This window comes from Narcine bancroftii, chromosome 5 (assembly GCF_036971445.1).
Source record: "Narcine bancroftii isolate sNarBan1 chromosome 5, sNarBan1.hap1, whole genome shotgun sequence".
Classification (NCBI taxonomy): Eukaryota; Metazoa; Chordata; class Chondrichthyes; order Torpediniformes; family Narcinidae; genus Narcine; species Narcine bancroftii.
In genome coordinates, this window is record NC_091473.1 from 171,905,061 (window position 1) to 171,929,272 (window position 24,212).

At 40.4% G+C, this 24,212-nt stretch overlaps 1 long non-coding RNA gene across 2 annotated transcripts in view; it reads left to right on the forward strand.

Moving 5' to 3' along the window:
- Nucleotides 1-24,212, forward strand: part of LOC138762854 (uncharacterized) — a 37,775-nt gene that overhangs the window by 6,189 nt on the left and 7,374 nt on the right. For both annotated transcript variants that reach the window (XR_011357209.1, XR_011357208.1), the window contains one exon: nucleotides 23,417-23,527. This is a non-coding gene — a long non-coding RNA (uncharacterized lncRNA). The remainder of the gene's footprint in view (nucleotides 1-23,416; nucleotides 23,528-24,212) is intronic.

The following is a 24,212-nucleotide window of genomic DNA, read 5'->3' on the forward strand; positions in this document are numbered from 1 at the left end:
AACATCCGATGAAGAATTATCAAATTGACCGGCCCCTTATTCTGACTTTTGAACAGTTCAGCCATAGAAAATGTCCATGTCATGTCAAAAGAGTTACGTAGCACAGAGAAAGTTCATGCAGTCCACTGAGCATGCACTGACAACCAAGCAACATCCCATTTTATTCTCCCCACATTTGCACCAACTCCCCTCGAATTTACACCCCACCTCCTCATTAGAGGCAACTGGAGTTGTCACACTGGAGTCACAGGGTGGGAAAAAAAGAGCAAACTCCATACAGAAAGCACCATGGGTAAAGCTTGAACCTGGGTTTCTGGTGCTGTGAAGTAGCCACTCTACTAATTATGCCTCGCTATCCTCGAAGAATAGGACAAATTTTATGAGATGGGTTTCCTCACCTTGGAGAATATTGGCCCATCCTGATCATTTGGCTCTCAGAAAGCATCTCATTCCCCTCCAAGGCAAGTCTAAACTTCTTCAGTGGAAGGAGAACAAAACACTATTCCACAAAGATAAACAAATGTGGCTTATACTAATGTACAAATCCCTTTGCAGCAAAGGTGAAAATGTCGCTTGGATGAAGTAAATGTGCTGGGGCATCGGTGTGAGGTGACAGGGAAGGGATTTAAGATGGACCTGATGGACAACCTTTCCACTCAGAGGAAAGGGCTTGGTGAGATGCAGACTAAATGGAGACAAACTGGACTCACCTGCAATGCCATGTGTGTATGGCATGGACGAGTTGACTGAAGGCCCTGCTCCATGTGGTCTGACTCTATGACTTTATCACATGATAAACAAACTTGCCCTGCTCAAAAAAGGAAATACATTTCATTAATGTTTAATGACTGTAAATGTCAGGGAGTTAATAGATGAAGTGCTTTGTGTTTCTGTGACTTTCGTAATATTGAAATTTGATTACTCCGCACATACTTAACACAATAATTCATCCACATGAATTTATGTAACAAGTAATTATTAGTGGGAGTGGACAATTTTTGGTTTGTACATTTGTGCTTCAATGTAATTTATTTCCAGAGTAATTCATTTAGACTATTTTTAGAAACTATGTTCAATTTACTTTTCAATACCCTTAAGCAACATCCATTAATGAGAAAGTAGCTGAAGGGTATGGCAATGAGAATGAAGTTCCTTTAGCATATTATACATGCCTGTATAATTGGCAAACAAACTCGATGAACTCCAAGCCAGATTACAACATCAGAGCAACATCAGGGAGTGATGTGCTTCAGAGAACCATGACTAAATGAGGGCATTCCAGATGTGGCACTACACCCCTTAGGCTACACTCTCCACCAGACACCGACATCAAGAAAAACCAGGGGAGGAGACGTTTGTGTCATCAATTCATTGTGGTGCACAAATGTGGCGATTATGACTCTGCTCTGCTCCCCCAACCTGGAATATCTGGTGATCGAGTGCCGCCCATTCTACCTGGCGAGGGAGTTCACCACCATCATCCTGGTTGCAGTGTACATTCCGCCCCAGACTAACATCAGGCTGGCATTGGAGGGACTGAGCACTGAGATCAGCAGCCATGAGATGGCTCTCTTTGATGCCTTCCTGATCATTGTAGGGGACTTCAATCAGGCCAACCTGAAGAAGTCTCTGATGAACTACCACCAGCAAGTCATGTGCGAAACCAGAGGAGCCAACACCTCGACCACAGCTGCACCATCAAGAAGAAAGCCCACTGAGCCATACCGCAACTGCACTTTGGCAAATCTGATCATTTGGCTGTACTGCTACTCCTGGCGTACAAGCAGAGAATGAGGACCACAGCACCGGTGGTGATGACGGGGAAAGTATGGTCAAGGGAGGGGGAGGAGCGCCTGCAGGATTGTTTTAAATCAGTGGACTGGACCTAAATCAATCCTTAGACCTGAATAAATATGCAATATGCTTCACTGAGTTCGTCAAGGCCTGCATGGACAAATGTGTGCTCACGTGCACATACTGGGTCCCCCAGCAAGAAGCCTTGGATGAATCAGAAGATTTGCAACCCGCTGAGGGTGAGATTGAGGGCATTTTAAGGCCGATGATCCAGATCGCTACAAGAAGTCCAAATACGGCCTGCAGAAGGCTATCTCAGCCACAAAGAAGCAATTGTAGAGGCAGCGACAGATTCCATCTATGGCAAGAAATGCAAAGATGAACACATAAATAGCTATGATGCTTCACTGCCCGATGAACAAAACACCTTCTATACCCACTTTGAGAAGTAGAACTCAATAGAGCTTACAGGAATCCATGCAAAGGCTGAAGACCCTGTGATATCTGTCTCTGAGACCGATGTCAGAACACCATTCAAGAGGGTGAACCCTCACAAGCTGTCGATTTGGAAACAACATCTCCTGGCAAGGAACTGAAAATCTGTGGCAACTGACTAGCTGGAATGTTCGTGGACATTTTCAACATCTCACTGCTGCAGTCAGTGTTTCCCATCTGGTTCAAAAGGGCATTGATCATCTTGGTGCCCAGGAAGTACAGCTTCAATGACTATCGCCCAGTAACATTCCCATCTACTGTGATGAATTGGTTTGAGAGTTTGGTCGTGGCCAGAATTAACACCTACCTAAGCAAAGGACTGGTACATTTGCTCCACGGCTGATGCAATATCTCTGACTGTCCACTTTGCACTGGAAAATGGAGACAACAATAACTCATACACACAGCTGCTCTTTATAGACTACAGCTCAGCCTTCAACACCATTTTTCCCTAAGTGCTGGTCAACAAGCTCCAAACCCTAGACCTTTGCAACTGGATCCATGACTTCCTCATCAGAAGACCACAGTCGTATGAATTGAAAGCAGCGTCATCTCCTCACTGAAGATTCACACGGGTACACCTCAAGGATGCGTGCTTAGCCCACTGCATTTCTCACTCTACATCCTTGACTGTAGCCAGGAACAGTTCAAATGCTATCTACAAATTTGCTGGTGCCACAATGGTTGTCGGCAGAATCACAGACAGGAATGAGGAAGCAAACAGGAGGCAGATAGATCAGCTCATTGAGTGGTGTCACAACAACAACCTTGCATGCAAAATCAAGGAGATGAGAGTGGACTTCAAGAGGAAATTAGGAGAACACAACCAATCCTCATCGAGGGCTCAGTAGTGGAGAGGGTCAAGGACTTCAAATTCCTGGGTATCAACATCTTTGAGGACCTCTCTTGGAGTCTCCATGTTGATGCAATCATGAAGAAGGCTAACCAATGCCTATACTTTGAGGAGATTCAGTATATCACTGAAGAATAGTCTCTTGAAAACTTCTACAGGTGAACCATGAAGAGTATTCTGACAGGTTGCATCGCTGTCTGCCAAAGCTCAGAACATGCAAAAACTCCAAAGGTTGTTAACTCAGCCTGTAACATCACAGGTACCAGTCTTCACTCCATCGAGGACATCTACAAGAGACTGTGTCTTAAGAAAGCAGAGCCGTGCCCTCTTCACTCTGCTACTATCAGGAAAAAATGTACAGGAGCCTGAAGATGGGCACAAGGGCAGCTTCTTCCCCACTGCCTCAGATTTAGGCATGAACAATGAACCATTTACTTCCCAAAGAGCCGGCACTGCTCAAGGACTCTGGGATAAGGATTTTCTGCAAGAAATGTCTGGAAAGGGATACGCACAAATCAAGTCTAAACCTTGCAGGTTGATGAACAACTCACCTCTGTCGGGAAATTCTGTTCCAATGTTTGGGTAAATTAGCAGGAGAAGCAAAATAAATTATTCTCCTGTGAAATTATCAGGAAAATTGCATCTCCCATGTGTACAATGGGGCACTGAATTTACTGTCTGGTTTTCACTCACTTCATATTCCAAACAGTTCAGCATCTGAGCACAAATCTCCTGCACTTAAGTTTGGGATTTTGTCCGCTGAAGCTACAGCAGGTAAAATCTGGTGCACCGATGACCGGTTCATTCAGATTGGAAAAGAAAAGTTAGTAAATAGAACAGTGCCCTTTGGCCCATAAGGTTGTGCTGACCTTTAGACCCTGCCTCCCACATAACCCTTCACTTTAAATCCATCCATATGCTTGTCTCATCATCTCTTGAATTTCACCAATGTACCTGCCTCCGCCACTGACCCAGGTAGTGCATTCCACGCACCAACCACTCTCTGGGTAAAACACCTTCCTCTAAAACTTGATCTTCCCACCCATTACCTTAAAGCCAGACAGTAGGTCCCATACAGTTTTCAACCTATTTGAATGTATTTGAACATTTTAATTAAATATTTTAATTATCTTATTTGTTCAATTTCATTTTAAATAACTTTTTAATTATTGCACTGTTTCTGAATAGCAGAGTACATGACCCAGCACTGGAACACAAGAAAATAGGTGCAGGAGACTGCCTTCTGCCTGCCCTTCCATTTAATGCAAGGGTTCTCAATTTTTTTCTTTCCACTCACATACCACTTTAAGTATTCCCTGTGCCATAGGGGCTCTGTGATTAGTAAGGGATTGCTTAAGGTGGTATGTGGGTGGAAAGAAAAAAGTTTGAAAACCACTGTTTTAATCTACCTAATTGACTCGTTATGTGCATAGTAACTCCAGAGGAAATAGGCCAATGACAATTTTTCTCAAGCAAAATATTTCAGTAACAATTAGCAGTGATTCTCAACCTTCGTGTACCACCTTAAGCAATCCCTTACTAATCACAGAGCACTTCAGAGCATTCATGGCATAGGGATTACTTAAAGTGGTATGTGTGTGGAGAGATAAAGGTTGAGAACCACTGATTTAATGTGATCGTGGCTGATCTATGCTGGCCGCATTTCCTCTTTTGTGCCAATTCTCCCTATACCTCCTTACTCTTGTAAATATTTATCTGGCGATACAGCTTTCGCCACCCACCGGTGCAGGAAGTTCCAGGGATCATGGCTTTCCCCTCAGTGGTTCAGCATTGTGCATGGCAGAGTTTGTTCTAGCCCCCACCATGAGATTTACATCAGGAAGGCCCTGTGTTTTCTGGGGCCTTAACAATTAGGACTAAATGTCTTCTGCCATGAAGTTCTCACCAAGTATTTGGTTCACATGATGTGAGAATCATTAGCCAATTTGCTAACATCAGAAAATTCTGGCCCTACACTCCGCCAACGGGAAACATCGGTTGTGGGAGAGGGATTAACTCATTAGCATCCAGAATAAATAAATATGGGTACCACTATGGAGAGAGCCAGATCCAATAGGATTCCACATTTTATTTCCATGTGCTGAGTGCCAGTCTCTTATTTTATTTGGGAACTAACATAATACACATAAATATTGCTTATGTTGGGAAAATAATGGTAAATGGGTCATAAATTGAATCCTTTGTTGTCAGCAGGACATTTGAATTTTTCTTTCCACTGAGAAGGTTGACAATGCTCACATATGCATATGTCTCTGAATCGCGCTCACGCTAGTAAATATAAATCGCCAACATGATGTCATGAAACAATCTTTCTTTTCAGTACACATTTGTTTTTTGTTTGAATTGCTAATTAAAAGATACAATCTCAACAAAACACTTAGAGTTGGAGAACAAGTGCCTTGCAGTGTACAAAATGAATGAATTGCTGGCTCAAAGCACTTGCTTTGCATAGATATTATCGAAGAGACAGTTCTGTCAGCTTCTTCTTGGAGCAAACAGTGACTGGAGTGTGTGCAGACGACGTAAACCTTTTTATCGTACTGATTTGAAGCCTCCCTGCTGAAATTCTGCTGTAGTTCCAATTGGATGCAGAGAGTGAGCCACAAAAAGGAAGCATCAAGCCTTTCACCCGAAATATTCAAAGAGGCAGTCAACTACCTGCAGCTTGTTTTGAGGAGACAGTTCCAGACCTGCCTCAGCCTTACAGGATGAGAAGAGTGCCGATGCAAATCTTTTCAATGCCTGGATAACCACGCAGCGACGGGAGAACTTCAAGTGTGTTAATATTTGCCACGGGTGCTTTACTTGTGGTCCCACTGGGCTAGAGCTACGGCTGGGTCAGGAAAAGAAGGTCTGAAAGCAAGACTCTCAAAATTCCGCAGTGGAGAGCATTCTGGCTTGGTTGCATCACTCAGGACAGGAAAAAAAACTCCAAAGGTTGTTAACTCAGTCTGCCACATCACGGGCGCCAGTCTTCACTCTATCTTCACTACAAGATGCAGTCTCTGTAAAAGTTAAAACATGATATTTGATTAGTAGTTAATTTTGTACCTATCCCTTTAAGAATAATTGTTTGTAGTGTTACCATAGTGACTATGACATCATATGTCGTAATATCTGAGCTGATCTTGAGCTTACATTTCATTCTTCGAAATACTTTTCTTTGAATTCATCTTAATTTGTTTTATTTTGTCTTGTATCTGTTTGAAGTTGAATATCTTTATATCATTATACAGTTTGCTTTGTTTATTCATCATTATGAAAATCTCACTGTGAAGTTATACAAAATGTTTATTCAGTTTATCAATGAATTTAAGCTACTGAAAGCTGCAAGTACAAAATTTGGTTTATTGGATTAAAAAGATAGTAATTGGGAATATCGTTGCTTATGTTTCCTTGAAGATTACATATTTTGAAATTGGGAAATGGTAGAACTTGGAAAGTGTCATCTATACTTGGATTCAAAGAAAAGTATAATTGTGAACTTTATTTGGAAAAAGGCTCATAAAATTTGTCTGAAAGAATTCAACTTTGTTAAAAATCAAGAAGCATTTAAGCTTTAACAAGAAGTCCACTTTTCTGTGAGATTATGTCTATGTTGTCTGTAATTGTATATTTTGAAATTGAGCCAGGTCTGGACAGACACCTGTGACCTTGAAAAAGATAAGATCGAGCTCTGGTTTGCTAAATTTGCAGGAAGCCCAGAAGTATGTGTTCTGAAAACACCTGATATGCCAGCTTGTGTGAAGTATCACAGATCTAAGACAAGCAGCAAAATCCTCTTAAAGTGACCACACAAGATACATATTTGTTTACAGTTTCCATGAATCAGGTTAAGCCAGGAGAAAACAGACTGCAGTGTGAAGAACCCAAGATGGAAAAGAAGTAGTCTAATCTGGCTAAAGACCTCATGCAAACAACTCCTCTCAAAGAATTGCTTGGTTGTGAGTTGAGCCACCAAGACGCACCGACAACGCTTGGCAGGAGATTGGAGCCAACCACCATTGAAGAAGCGGCTTCAACTACCAAGCAAGAAGAAGACTCTGATAAGGCACTGCGGGCCTCATTAGCTGAATTACAGGTTAGTGGAACTGAAAGAGATGAATATATGTGGCAAAGCCCCACTGGTGCAGTACTTGGAAAAATGCTGAAGAAAGAGACTCAATCAGTAGTGGGATCTAAAAGTTCAGATGTCAATCCTGATGATAGTATTTCCAAGGTTATGAGCGCAGGAAGATCTTCAAAAGCATCTTGAGCAAGTACAGCTTTGTGAGCTTCAAGCATATCAGCTATGCATCCTAAGGCACCACCAGACTTGGCTACTATCTGTACACAACGTGAGTGGTTGGAGAAAAGACATGCTTTAGAAGATATAGAAGCTGAAATGAAGAATCAGCAACAAATGCAAGAAGCTAAAATGAAGATTCAGCAAGAAAAACAAAATAGATTATTGAAAAGAGAAAAGAAAAGACTGGAGCTTGAGGAACAATATGCTATGAAGATGGCCAAAGCAAAAGCATTAGCTCAAGACCTATCACTCAAAGTGAAATAACCAAAGGGCTTGCACCCAACATTTCAGCAGATCAATGGGTCCCGCAGCCACAAGAAACAAATATACTTGAGCAAGGAGCCACGGGTGGCCCTGCTAGTGCTCAAATGTCAATGACCAACCCTGTGGAGAGGGCTAGCGACATTCAATCTCTTCTGAATGCACAATATATGAATCTTCCTGAAAGGAGAGCATGTCAAAAAGGTTCAACCACGCGAGTTGATCACACTCAACAACTGATGTCTCTTCATGTTGCTGAAGAACCAGCGACAAGTCAAGGATCCCCACCAATGCCATCACTTACATACTAAGGATCCCCACCAATGCCATCACTTACATACTAAGGATCCCCACCAATGCCATCACTTACATACTAAGGATCCCCACCAATGACATCACTTACATACTAAGGATCCCCACCAATGCCATCACTTACATACTAAGGATCCCCACCAATGCCATCACTTACAATTCAAGGTCCTACACCTATGGCACCAGTTCAAGTTCCGTACGCTCCATTCACAACAAGACAACCAGTCGCAAGCCATGGTGGACAAGACAATATAATATCACTCATAACAAAACAAAATGAAGTTTCAGCTATGTTAGCTCAGCAGCAAGGTTCATATGGTTTACCCAAGAAGGAAATTCCAGTTTGTAAATGGAGATCCTTTGCAATATCTGATGTTCAAGAAATCCTTTGAACATCACTTGAAAGTAATACTAAAAACGGCAAGGATCGTCTGTATTTCCTGGAACAGTCTACTGGAGGAAAGGTGAAGGAGTTAGTTAAATGTTGCCAATATATGGATTCAGACCAAGGTTTTAAAAGGGCAAAAGAATGATTGCATCACCATTACGGCAATGAGTATAAAATCTCAAGGGCCCACAGAGACAAGATTATTTCTTGGTCAGCAATAAAATCAGAGGATACAAAAACTTTAACAAGCATATGCACTCTTTCTGAGAGGATGTCGTAACGCAATGGGAAGCAAGAGCTGAATTTTCTTGCTAATTTGTTGAATATTGTCAATAAATTACCTTATAAGCTGAGGGACTTCTGGAGAACCAGATTTGCAGAGTTTAAGATGATTCCTGGAAGGGACGCCACTTTTGTGGATGTTGTGCAATTCTTGAATGGCATGTTTACACCATACCAGCATTTGAAAATATTAAGGATACTTTAATAGTTCCTAAAGATGTAAAGAAGTCTAAATCATCGTCTCAACAGAAACCAAAGGGAAGTACCTTTGTTACTGCTGCGTCAGAAACAAGAACAAGGAAGCAATGGAAAAAGAAGATCACACTGTTCAGGAAAACTGTTTGTATTGCAAAGATAAACATGCTTTGGAAAGATGTTAACAATTGGAGAAAGTCGTATGATGAGAAATTAACCTTTTTAAAGAATAATGGAGTATGGCTCGGTTGCTTGTGTAAAGGACACATCAGCGAAACTTGTAATAAGTGACTCAGTTGTGATATATGCAATTTAAAGCATCCCAAGTTACTGCATACTCAATGAAGTAATGTTGAGAAAGAAGTCAAACAACCTAAATCTAAGACTAAAGACACAGTCAAAGAGAATGCCTCAGCTTCAGTTCAGACAGTTTTACTGGGGCCAGTGACAAAGCTCTCTCAATAGTTCCTGTGCAGGTTAAAGCAAAAAAAAAGGAAACTTCATACTGAAGATCTACGCATTTCTTGATCCAGGAAGGACCACATCTTTTAATACTGTTGAATTAATGAACAAACTTAATCTTCATGGTAAAAGATCATACATCTTGTTGAAGACAATGAATGATGAAAGGAACATTAAAATGAATATAGGTTCAGGTTTACAGATTGCTAGATTGAATAGCAATGAATTTTATGATCTTCCAAGTGTATATACTTAGAAGACTATATCTGTGGATAAGGAGAGAAGGTTCTCTATCAGGATGATATCAAACAGTGGGATCTAAAAGACGTTTGCTTACCCACAATTAATGCTGAAATCGAGATGTTAATTGGATTAGATGTACCAAAAGGTCTCAAAGCTCTAGAAGTAATAGAGCCAAAATGACAGACCTTATGCCATAAGAATGTTGGTTGGATGGACAATTAATGGACCATTAGAAGGAAAAATGAAAAATGATCTGGAGCTGTCGAATGTAAATGTCAACAGAATTTCAGCTGTCAAACTTAATGGTCTGAGGGAACAACAGTTTAAAATTGATTTCCCTGATAAGATTTGTATAAAGAGCCTATTGTAATTGCTGCAGATATTGAAGCGATGTTTCATCAAGTGAAAGTTCCATCAGAAGATCATGATCTTCTACAATTATTATAGTGGCTAAATGGCAATTACATTAAAGATATGATTGAATACAGAATGATAGTTCAATTATTTGGAGCAACTTCATCACCGAGTTGTGCAAATTTTGCTCTCAGGAAATGTGCTGAAGATGATGCAGAGTAATTTAGTTCTCAATCTATAAGCATCATCAGAAATAATTTCCATATTGATGATCGTCTTACTTCAGTGGTTTCAGAAAAGGAAACAATATCATGAGTTAAAAGAGATCGATATTAAAGAAGGTTTCTTCCTTACGAAATAGATTAGCAACAGTCGAGATGTGTTGGCTGTTATTTCTGAGGCAGAAAGACCAAAGGAGATAAAACATCTCAACTTGGATTGTGACAATCAACCTTTTGAAAGAATTCTAGGGGTGCAATTCAATCTGATGTTTTCAAATTCAAAATTGTTTTGAAAGAACAATCTTTGACAAAAAGAGGTATTCTTTCGATCATAAGATCAATATATGCTCCTTTGGAAATATTGGCACCAGTAGTATTAATAGCCAAGAAAACGCTGCAAGAATTGTGCAGAAAAAAATTTGGATGGAATGAAACTATACCAGATTCCATTGCACAAGATTGGATGAATTGGATTGAGAGTCTTGCAATGTTAGAAAGTTTTGAAGTCAACAGATGTTTTAAACCTCCAGACTTTGGAATTTCCCCATTTGCTCAGTTACATCATTTGGCTGATGCAAGTGAAGGTGGTTATGGTACTGCAGTTATTTAGTACTGCGAAATAACCAAGAGCGAGTACATTGTGGATTTGTAATGGGAAAAGCCAGACTGGCCTTGAATGGAATTGACTGCCGCTACTATGGCGAGAAAAATGGACACTGTGTTAAGAAGAGAAGTACAGATGGAGTTAGCAAATTCAGTGTTTTGGACTGATAATACATCAGTGCTTAAATACATTAATAACAAAACCATGAGGTTTCGTACCTTTGTGACTAACAGAATTAATGACATCAAGTAGGTTTTGCATGCTAATCAATGGAGATATGTTAAAACAGTGGATAATGCAGCTGATATGTCTTCACAAGGATCAAAAATTCAATCATTTCTGAAAAGAGCCAATATTTGGGTGTTTGGTCCTCAATTTCTTTTGCAATGTCAAGAAGATTGGCCTCAAAATTCAGAAGAGTTAAAAGAATTTTCAATGGAGGATCCAGAAATCCAAAACACTAATGTGAATACTATTCAAATATCAAAGAAGATTATTCAATTAATATGCTATTATTCATGGTTTAATTTGAAAAGGGCAGTAGCATGGATTCTTAGATTAAAAACTATATTTTAACATCGTTTCAAAAAAGATATTCTAAAGTCTTGAAAGAGCTGTTACCTAACAGTTGATGAATTGGAGATAATTTGTTTTTTGTCAGAAAAAGGCATTTGATAATGAGATGTCAAGATTGAAGAAGAATATGAATGTCACAAAAGCAAGTCGTGTTTACAAGCTAAATCCTATCCTTGTAAATGATGTATTAAGAATAGGAAGAAGATTAGAAAAAGCAATAATGCCAGAAGTAAAACATCCAATTATCTTAGATAAGGAATTTCATATTACTGAATTGATGTACATGTTCAACATGTACATGGTGGTTCTAATCATGTGTTATCGGAATTACACAGAAATATTGGATACTTGGTGCTTCAACATTGATCAAAAGAATTATATCAAAATGTGTTAATTGTTGCCATGCAAATGTTAAACCTGGACAACAACAAATGGCGGATTTGCCACAAGACAGAGTTTCGCCTGATGAACACCCATTCACATACATGCAAGTTGATTATTTTGCAAGTAAAACAAGGAAGAAGTGTTGAAAAATGATACGGAACTATTTTTACCTGTTTGACTATGAGAACAATTCATATAGAAGTAACGTTATCACTTGATACAGACTCTTCTATCAATGTTCTTCGACATTTTATCACCAGATGTGGACAAGTAAAAGAATTACATTCTGATAATGGGTCTAACTTTACAGGAGCTCAACTAGAGTTATGAAAAGCAATTCAAAATTGGAATCAACATCAAATTCATGATGCATTACTTCAAAGGGAAATTAATTGGATATTTAACCCACCCACAGGATCACATCATGGAGGTGTGTGGGAAATAATGACTTGATCAATCAAGAAAATTCTTAATTCCATTTTGAATAGTCAAATACTGAATGATGACAATCTTCAGATGGTATTGTGCAAAATTGAAGCGATTTTAAATAATTGTCAAAAAGCGAAATTTTCTGTTGGTTCAAATGACATTGAGGCATTTACATTGAATCATCTCTTACTTCTTAAATCTAAACATTTAATGCCTCTGGGTCAATTTCAGAATGAAGATATTTCTGCAGGATGCAGTTGAAGACAAGTGCAGTGTATTTGGGATTTATTTTGGAAAAGATGGATGAAAGAATATCTTTCATTATTACAAGAAAAACAAAAATGGTCTAAAGCAAAATGCAGTTTTGTATGTGGAAACATTGTAATTATCATGGACAATTCTTCATCAAGAAATTCTTGGTTGCTGGGGAAAAATCATGGAAACAGTTCCGGACAAGAAAGTTTTCGTTCAAGTGCAGATTAAAACCAAGACTGGTTACTTAAATCAACCTATTACTAAAATCTGTCTTTTACAAGAAGCAGAAAGTTTTGATTTCTAATCTTATATTTACCATTTTAACTTTTGTATCTCTAGTAGTAATTATCAAATATTAGTCATTAATGTCTATTTTAATAATTACACAGCCTGCACGAAAACCAACAAGGTCGGGTCAGTTACAGCAATGAGCTCTCTGAACCCTTCTCCATTAACAATGGCGTGAAGCAAGGCTGTGTTCTCGCACCAACCCTCTTTTCAATCTTCTTCAGCATGATGCTGAACCAAGCCATGAAAGACCCCAACAATGAAGACGCTGTTTACATCCGGTACAGCACGGATGGCAGTCTCTTCAATCTGAGGCGCCTGCAAGCTCACACCAAGACACAAGAGAAACTTGTCCGTGAACTACTCTTTGCAGATGATGCCGCTTTAGTTGCCCATTCAGAGCCAGCTCTTCAGCGCTTGACGTCCTGCTTTGCGGAAACTGCCAAAATGTTTGGCCTGGAAGTCAGCCTGAAGAAAACTGAGGTCCTCCATCAGCCAGCTCCCCACCATGACTACCAGCCCCCCCACATCTCCATCGGGCACACAAAACTCAAAACGGTCAACCAGTTTACCTATCTCGGCTGCACCATTTCATCAGATGCAAGGATCGACAATGAGATAGACAACAGACTCGCCAAGGCAAATAGCGCCTTTGGAAGACTACACAAAAGAGTCTGGAAAAACAACCAACTGAAAAACCTCACAAAGATAAGCGTATACAGAGCCGTTGTCATACCCACACTCCTGTTCGGCTCCGAATCATGGGTCCTCTACCGGCACCACCTACGGCTCCTAGAACGCTTCCACCAGCGTTGTCTCCGCTCCATCCTCAACATCCATTGGAGCACTCACACCCCTAACGTCGAGGCACTCGAGATGGCAGAGGTTGACAGCATCGAGTCCACGCTGCTGAAGATCCAGCTGCGCTGGATGGGTCACGTCTCCAGAATGGAGGACCATCGCCTTCCCAAGATCATATTATATGGCGAGCTCTCCACTGGCCACCGTGACAGAGGTGCACCAAAGAAAAGGTACAAGGACTGCCTAAAGAAATCTCTTGGTGCCTGCCACATTGACCACCGCCAGTGGGCTGATAACGCCTCAAACCGTGCATCTTGGCGCCTCACAGTTTGGCGGGCAGCAGCCTCCTTTGAAGAAGACCGCAGAGCCCACCTCACTGACAAAAGGCAAAGGAGGAAAAACCCAACACCCAACCCCAACCAACCAATTTTCCCTTGCAACCGCTGCAATCGTGTCTGCCTGTCCCGCATCGGACTGGTCAGCCACAAACGAGCCTGCAGCTGACGTGGACTTTTTACCCCCTCCATAAATCTTCGTCCGCGAAGCCAAGCCAAAGAAGAAAATAATTAAGGGCCGGAATGTAAAGGTTAAAACCTTGTGTTTTTGTTTCATAGTTAATTTTCTGCCTATCCCTTTAAGAAAAATTGTTGTTTGTAGTGTTACCATAGTAACTTTGATGTCATAGGTCGTACAATCCAAGTGGATCTAGAACTTGCATTTCATTGTTCGAAGAATTATTAAGCTCAAGATACTTTTCTTTTAATTTATCTTATGTTGTCTTATATCTGTTTGAAGTTGCATATCGTTATATCATTATATAGTATGTTTTGTTTATTCATCATTATGAAAATATCAATGCCAAATTATGCAAAATGTTTGTTCATTTTATCAATGAATTAAAATGACTTAAAGCTGCAACTACAAAGTTTAGTTTATTGGATTATTAAGACAGTAATTTGGAATATCGTCGCTCATGTTTCCTTAAAGACGACACGTTTTGAAATTGGGACCTTCACCCCCCAGGCCATGCCCTCTTCACTCTGCTACCATCGAGAAAAAGGTACAGGAACTTGAAGATGAGCAGTCAGCGTTCTTCCCCCCCCCCCCCCCCACCCCACCACGCCATCAGATTCCTGAATGAACAATGAACCACAGACACTAACTTGTTCTGTCTTTTTCTTTTTCTATTCTATTCATTTTGAAATGTGGTTTATAGAAATGTTCATAAATCAACACATTTTGTGACATGTTTATGTCAATAGATTCTGATTCTGAGAAGGGCTCTTTTTGAAAACTCTTTCACTAAGGAGGGACGCAGTGATCTGCAGTTTTGCCCGGAACACTGCATACAGGAGCTGAGTTTTTCAGAGTCGCTGTTACATACAGATCTGTACTGTACAGCGTGAGATGAAGGTCACAGTCCATCTGACCTTCTTGGCTTTTTCATTGTTTGAATTGGTCGCCTGACCAAGACCTAATTTGAAATTTTTGGACCTCTGTGAGGCATTACTGATGCTCTCTGCTGGAAGAGAAGGGATCTGTATTCTTCTCTTTGAGAGGTCCAGAGGCGCCAAGTTAATGTCCAAGAATTGCTGGCTTCCTGGAGGCATATGAAAAGATCGACTGTGCTTTGGAGCCAACCAGGTTCCCATGTGAATCAGGAGCTCCTATGGAATTATAAGGGCAATCACTTTGAACTCCTAAATGACCACAAGCTGAAATGCATGGCAACAGCACCTCACAAGTACCATGTCTCCTAGCTGTGGCATGAAAGCTTTGTGAGCTCCACTCTAAAAGTTGAAGCTGTGAGGTAATTTCCTCCTCATTCAGTTTCCTACCTGCTTGGTCTTGTTTCAATGACAAGTGCTTAACAAGCACTAACTGTGCAATCAATACACTATATGAGCCAAGCAGGCAGAGGCTGTCCCAAGAGGAGTGCAGAAGAAAATCTGAATTGGGAGTAGTAGGTTCGTGTTCCCTGTGCAATGCCCAGTTAGCAAGTAAAATTTCAGACAGAAGAAATCAACCCGCAACAAAACTGTCAGCAGCTGATGATCAATTTAATTTGGACATTACTGGTGGTTCCTTCCTGTTGCCATTAGGGGGAAAGAATGTCTGACCCTCTTCCTATTGCCTGTGTGCATCCTTGACAGAAAATGTCAGGTCTTCTTGGGCCTCAGAAAATGAATTCAGTTACTGACAGGTCTCCACATTCTTATGATGGGTAATTTCCATGAACTGATATGGCTGCCACTCCAATCTGAAATCATTAAGTGAAATCTTAGCCTGCATTCTGTAGCCCATTGCCGTACAATTAAAGTAGTGCTGTTGGCTTGTCTTCCTTCAATTTGAAAAGTATATGCCCTGCCCCAGCCTATTAGTGTTCGACAACAATTCATTGTCAATAATTACTGTCCAGGAAAAGCATTTTGTTCTAACCCCCAATTACAAATAGTTGTGTTCTTTTATCACATATCCCTATAAAGAAAAGCAATGCAAGGTAAAAATGTTTCCAGATCCCACTATAATTGTCTGGTATTAGACCACTTTCCATATCATTCTGACATGACCACCCACTGTGAATTGGAAGTTTTTGTGATTGCTTTAACTTGTACGCCTATTTTAACTTGCATTTGTGATGTTTCTTTATTTTCAGTGTGTTATTTTCAAACGAAAATGACGAATAATTGCACTGGTAATTTATATTCTGCTGACAGGAGCCCTGCAGATATCTTCTTATTGAAGACCAGATGGTAAATTGGGCTTCTGCATATATCTGCAGGATGAGTTAAGCTGCTGTTAATGAAATAATTCAATGTCCATTAACTATCACTTTGTCCTTCATTCGTTAGCAGTCCTTATTGTTCTACTAATTTCATTTGTTTATTAAAAATCATACTATAGTTGATGCTATTATCTGATTTTTTTTTTTACATATTCCCTTCCATCTCTACAACTAACTTTATTACTTTCCTATTGATTATATATTTCCACAAAGTCTTAGGCTTTCGACAGATCTATACATTTCTGTGCACTCCTGCACCTTAAGCAAGCTTCTCTGACAGCTCCTCCCAAATTGGGAAAGGCAAGAGATTCTATTACAGGGGAGCATCTCCATCTGTATATTCCACTCCACTTTTGCTCTTCTTTCTCACTGTGTCTAACTCCTGGAACTCCTTTCCCAAGAGCAATGTGGGAGTACCTTCTCCAAAAGAGTTGGCATTTTTCACGGTGGTAGCCCCTCAACCTGGTGGTGCTGTCTCTGACACTCCTGTATCACTTTCCCGATGTGAGCAGCTGAAAGATGCGAGGTGGAAAGGGTCCTCAATGACTTTGCACGCACCCCTCAGATAATAATCCCGGTAATTCATGCCAATTCAGTGGGAGACAGAATCTAGTGATCCTCTCTGCCAATCTTCTGGTTCTCTGATCCATTTCTCTGCAGCAACTGCACCATTCTGTGACGCAGCCGGCCAGGTCAGTCTCAATGGAGCTCCAGTAGGAGGTTGACATCATGGTGGCCGGTAGCCTTGCCCACTTCAGTCTTCTCAGGAAGTGCAGTCACTACTGCACCTTCCTGACAAGTGAGGAGGATTTCAAGATTTACATTTTAGAATTGAAGATTCTTGCACTACATGTACCAACCTATCAATGTTAACTTTTCAACCTTATTAATTTGGGTTCAAACTTCTATGTTCCCCATTGTTCTCCTTGCACTGAACTAAACAAAAGGTTTTTTTTTCCTGTTTTTTTTGTCTCCAAAAATGTTTCTTTTTGACATAGAAATCTTACCCATTCTAATTTGCATTACATTAATTTCAATCTATCTTGGATGAGTTTAAAATTACCTAATATCACAGTCATAAATGCCTCTTTGTATTGTCCATAGAATCTTCATCTCCATCTCATTTTAATTAATTTGTAGTCCATAATAAACACTAAGAATTAAACAATTTGTCTCCTATTCCTCAACTATCTATGTGGTGATTTGCATTCTTGGATTCCAGAACTATGACAGAATCCCTTTTAACCCTCCCTATCTCTCCCAAAATGCTGTAACCTGAATTATAGAGTTCCCTTCCTCATGTAATTAAAACTAATTTGAACTAAATCTGTTTCAATTATATTTAATCCTTGCAAAATTATAAACAACTGAATCCCTCCTGTTTTGCTTTGGATGTATTCAATATACATACAATTCATTCATTACTCTGATGTTTTTAAAAAAATATTCCTTTTCCAAGTTTGCTTATTTAATATTTTTGAAATCACGAATATGGTCCACAATGGTGTTTTAATCTCTCTTCAATCAAGCCTGCTTTGCTCCCCTGAATTGAAGCCAAGGATTTTACTGAGATAAATTTACTAATCATGCTTTCCATTTTGCATTCCAAATGTACATTTTCCTACCCTCTTAATTCAGGTCATCTTTCTGACATTTCACATTGCTTCTGTGCATATATCTCCCATGTCCTTTTCAGGTCTTCTGCTGCTCTAGTTACTTTCTCATCAAGGGCATGGATTCCATTTCAATGTGCCCCCTTCCAGGATGGATGGCACCCCTGGCCATTTACACCAATAATGTAGCTATACAATGGTCTTTAGATTCTTCTTCTTAAGTTACCGAATATTGGCAGCAATGCTATCTTATAAACACCTTAAACTGTCCAATCAAAAGCACAATTGTATCCATGTCAATGGTTCTAATGTGGATCCTTGTTCTTCTTTTTCCTTTTCCAATTTATTTTTACTGTAGATTGGAGTAAAAAAAAAGTCCCTTGACTGCTGTTTGCTGGTAAATGGTTGCTTTATTATTTTTTGCCTGCTGCCATTGAAACATGACCAATTTCCACTGTATGTAGATTTAAGGATTACCAACAACAGCCAAAATAATAATTCCAATGTTACATCAACTGGAGTTGGGACATGTGAGCAAGCCTAGTCTCTCCCATTCATTCTTCCTGCCTTCAGTAATGTTCCATTTTAAAGTCTAACAACGAGAGGTATACAAGCTGCTAAGGCAACGTGTCAGTCATGATTAGAAAGCCGATGGTGTGTGGAGGTTATGGAGATGAGACTTGCGGCATTGGCGAGGATGTGAGAATTTGGATCAGCGTGGGACTGAAATCCTGGAGACTGTTAACGCATGAGCAATCGGTAGTGATGCCTTGATTTCTGAGGCACTGAGGGAGTTGTTAGGATATGGTATCTGAAGAGGCACTGACTGCATTTGGTTACTCAAGTGAAGTTCCTGCAGTCACTGCCTGCTTTTAAGGATATCCAATCACCCCCCCCCCCCAACCCAGTAATTGCTAAACAAAAATCAGCCTCTATCCTCAAAGACCCCCTCCACCCAGGACATGCCCTCTTCACTCTGCTACCCTCGGGACAAAGGTGCAGAAGCCTAAAGACGAGCACTCAACAGCACAAGGACAGCTTCTTCCCCGCTCCCATCAGATTCCTGAATGATCGATGAACCAAAGATACTGCCTTACTTTTCATTCACCATTTTTTTTAACTTTTTTAATAGTAACATTGTAAAATGGTTATTATATGAATGTTTTCTCTATGACGCTGCCACAAATCACCGAATTTCATGACTTGTCCACGACAATAAATTTTGATTCTGATCGACTCCTCCTGGCATGTGACTGAATTTGACCTAATTAATACAAGACCATCATTCAGCTTTTTGACATTCTCAATCCACAAAAATATTTTTAACATGATAATTGTTATTTCCCCAGTTAATTTCTAATAAGAATTCAACGGAAAGCAACTACTCATTAATCGACTGAGAGGTCAGTTCCAAGTCCAGAGTTGTTCTGTTTTTCTGGCCAGCAGAAATAGTTTTATGTTATTAATATTGTATTTCAGCTCCTTCCTTTAAAATGATGACAGTTCTCAATTATATCCCCAGCAGCAATGATAAGAGGGGAGATGACATTGGGAGGTGGCCTCCTGGGACGTGTTGTGATCACATCCTGGGTAATCTGTTGGTAACAACCAGCTTGTGGCCTCTCCCTTTAACACTTGCATCAGAGTTAAATAATATCTCATTGCTCAGGGATTCTGTCAGCAGGACTTTCATCCTCACTGGCTCCATTTTCTCCCCTTCTCCACTTGGTTTCTGGTATTCTGTGAGGGGAGAGCTATGTTACCATGACATTCCTTTGCAGAGGCAAATCCACTTCTCACCTGGTCACTTTCTAACTGGACAGCATCAAGGAGTGGGAAATTGACTCACTTTTCTTCTCATTGCCCAAGAGACTCTCCGGCCTTTGGCTGCCTCGCCCAAAGCCAGACAGCTTGGGGCAGGGCCGGCATCAAAAGAAGGACCATTTGGTCCCTGTGCCTTCACTGGCTGTGCTATTCTCCACAAGGATGTTGAGAGAGCATGCACATTACTTTTTAAGCAAGTCAACATCTGCAGGGAGATTGTTAGCAGATCAAGGGTCTCCCTGGGGGGAATGTACGAAAATGCGATAGTTTACGCCACACACATGGGTTAAAGGATTTCAGTGTCAGTGCCCACTTGCACTGCATCCTGTAGGCAGGAAATCAGCAGCGAGCCATGAGTTCCTGAAGAAATCACCCATCAAGTTTTCAGCTGTACTTTCAAACTTCAATTCATATTTTGGGCATGTGGTAACATGTAACAGTTTACTTAGCAGTACATTTATAAACTAAGAAAGTAATGTAAATAATAGAGCTGAAAATTAATTTATATAGAGCAGAGTTTGTTTGGGATTAAAAGAGCAACAAGGGGATAAGGAGCATTGCAATGTGCAGACTAATTGATGCAAAGTGCCCAGGATTTTAATATTGTAAATGAGGTGGCATTCTCCAGAGACATTGCAATATTTGTGCCTGCATACTGCTCAGTAATCGTACATTTTAGAGCCATTACTGAGTCTTGGTTTAAAGCTACAGCTAAATAAAGCTCAGGTTATGTACTTTATTTCCTGAAGATTTATTTTTCAAGAGGGCTACTGTCTAGTTTCTTGGACTCGATTGCTACGCTACATTATGAACCATTTCCTTGACACAAATTCCAATTGTCCAGAGTAACACATAAAATAATAAATTGTGAGTGACTGAGAACATATAAAATGCAGTCAATGGAGAAACAGATTAGCCTATAAATGTAATATAATAAAAATGGACTTTGCTGAAAATTAGTGTGCTTGTTCCTTGTGGACTGAAAATATTTGCATCTGGCAAAATCTCCACTGGCACTCAGACCATGTGGATACTGAAAATGATAGTGTTGTTCTATTCTTTCCTGATTGCTGAGCTTTGGAAAGCACCCAGGCCCTGAATGCTATACATCTACCTTGATTTATATTCTGTTATTTTATAACTGGGGGAGTGGGAAAAGGACTTGTACTTCAGTTTGATTGTTTTCCATTAGAAGTGTCTGTAAGTGGCACCAGCATCTCAAAATAGCTCTGAGAATTCAATAAGTACACTTTGTTGTAATTACTTTTAACCAGGTGTGCTGACAATGTTTGCCCACTATATTTTTTTTAAAAAGGAATGGCTTTGGAGCAGAATTTGCTTAAACTTCCTGCTGTGGATCTCTGTGTGGGGGAGGGCAGAAGCCTCCATGTTTGTGCATTTCTGGCCACGTTTGGAGCATAGGAAATTACATGAGAGGTCAACCTGCCAGCTTGCCATTGTATGTCTTGTGCTTTTACACAAAATCAACATTGCTACCATGGTGAACAGGGAAGGAAAAATAGACCAGATCTTGTCAGTTCCGTTTCTTTTATTTCTCAGTGTTTGGCAGTTGTTGAAGTTGGGGGTGGCAGATGAACTGAGGCAGGGTGAAGGAGCGTGCAGTGGAAGATGATTTCAAGATCAAGTCTGACACTGAGGTTCCAGTTCAGTCGTGGACATTTGCTTCAGGGTGGAATGGAAGCGATGCCCCATGAACAGAATTCCTGGCTTTCATTTTCCCAGTATTTAGTTGAAGGAAGTTTTGGTCCTCAGACACTAAATGTTGGTCAAACAAGGAGGTACATATCAAATATACTGATGCAATCAAGGGAAAAGGCAGAGACATCTTCAGTTGATGCTGCAAAGGTATCACTTGAGCCAAGGTTTGATCTTAGCAGATGTCAAAGGGTCAAACTGCTGGACTGGAAAGAGGAACCATTGGAGGTCATTCTCTGGCTACAGATGAGTAGACAGTGATGGTACTAGTTGGGGGAAATCCCACTGGGTGGGTGGATATGGATATAAGCTTGAGGGCAGATGGTTTATCAAAATCACACAGAATGCACTCAGCAGCATTGTTGAGGATTAATTCAGCACTTCGACAATTGTAGATAAGAATGATTTACTTGAGAAATGTGGACAGGCAATAAGTCCAGCTGAATGAATTATTTCTTTCTGACGTACGAAGAAGCCACCTGTGGTATGTAGAACATCACAGCACAGTACAGCCCCTTTGGCCCATGATGTTGTGCCGACCTATCTAAGTCTACTCAAAAAAAAATAAAACCTTCCCTACCTCATAACCCTCTATTTTTCTTTGATGCATGTGTCTGTCCAAGTGTCTTTTAAATTTCCCCATTGTACCAGCCTCCACCACCACCCCTGGCAAAGCATCTCAGGCACCCACTTCTTTCTGAGTCTTAAAAAAAAAGCTGGCATCTCCCTGAAACATTCCTCCCCTCACTTTGTTGGATGGCACAGAGAAGAAGTGGCTTAAGATAATTTGATGTGGCGGTAAGAAACCAAACCTCCCCCTTTACACTGGTTGTGTCCATCCATGCATTATGACTGGCTTGGCAAAATTTGTTTACTGTCATTACAAAGATGGCTTGGATATACATTAATCTTGGGATCTAGCCTAAATCGGGAACATTGAATCACAGCCAGTTTTGCAATCCACCCACTCCATTAGGAAAAGAAAATTGGCTGGAGTTTAAAAAGCCTGCTAATTCAGTATGGCCCATTTTGCTCTATGGCTAATATCCATGAATTTTAAAATTTATTTATATCTTCTTCATTCTGAAAGAGTTATTTTTATGATGTTTTAATAGATGGGTTTCCAGGCTCTAGTGTCTGACTTAGCTAATATATCTGGTCCTCAGATGTTCTTACTGGTGCAAGTAGTCATGGGGAATGGAGGTCAGTACGTAATGCACATTTTTGTTCTTACTGGTGGAAGTAGTCATGGGGAATGGAGGTCAGAGCGCAATGCACATTTTTGTTGAAGCAGACAGGTTTATAAAATCACAAGAACTATAATTAATTGTTCTAACTGCCCATCATCTTCAGTGTAAAGTAGGTTTCTTCTTGTGTGTTTAAGATCTCCATCCATTCACGAAGGAAGATTCTACACCCTCTATTGATACTTGCTGCACAACTCAATCATAACTGACCTACGTTCTGAGGACTTATTTCATCATTCTTTTGTCTTTGTTGATGACTGCATGGGTTAAGTGGCAATGTTAACGATACCTTGGATTTCTAAACTAGTTTTTAGCTATTTCAGCAATTTTAAAGAATTTTAATTTTATCTTAAATGTACCTATTTTTCTACTGAGAAGCAACTGTTGTTTGCATTAAATTCCAACTGATATTTTCTGCCCACATTCATCAGGGTAAAAACAGTGGTTCTTGTTTCTGTAATTCCAGGGCTGACTTGTCCATTATACTGTCCTTCCGATCTTGTTCTTACATTGACAATCTGGAGAATTCAGAACGCAGCAATAGTATCATGGATATTAACACAATTTTTCTGTTACGTGAAATTTTGAGTTGAAATTTATCTTTTAGTTTTTAAAAGTTATTTGGTACCTAAACCAACAGTCTTTATTTTGAGTTGTCTTAAGTTAATTGATTGGAAAAGAGATCTCATTGGTTGTGCTATGATTGGTTGTGCTATGATTGACAGGTTTTCCTCGGGGCAGTCTGCATTGGTATGTCAACCCTGTGGAGACCAGAATATATCAAATGAGTATTGGATTTTGCCTGAATTCTGTGCAAAGGTGAAGCTCAACTGAAGGTATGGAACCACTTCAAACGATGACTAACTAAATGCCTATGAATTCCATCCCATTTGCAGATGACCACCCACATCTCCCTTTTTATGTGACTTTTATGTATCCCAATTATATTACACTAAATATGTTACAAACCCACTAACTCCCACAACTACCTCGACTACACTTCTTCACACCCTGTCCCCTGCAAGGATTCTATCCCCCTTCTCTCAATGTCTCCATCTCCATCTCCGCCACATCTACTCCCAAGATGAGGTCTTCCAGTTCAGATCTTCTGAATGTTTGCCTTCTTCCACAAATGTGGCTTCCTCTCCACCACCATCAACTCAGCCCTCACCCACATCTCCTCCATTTCCCTCCCATCTGCCTTGGCCCCCCATACCGCCAGATGTAACAAATGTAAAATCCCCTTTAGTCTTGCCTACCACCCCACCAGCCTCTGCCTCCAACGTATTGTCTTCCAGATTGTCTCCTCACTTCTCTGCCTTATGTAGGGACCGCTCCCTCTATGACTCCCTCATCCCTCTCCACCAATTCCCCACTCCCCACCCCAGCACCTTTCCCTGTGGCTGCAGGAGGTGCCACACTTGGCCCACATCTCCTCCCTCACCATAGTCTGTGGGCCCAAACAGGCTTTTTAAATGAAGCAATACTTGTGTATCCGCAGGACTGATTTACTGTATCTGG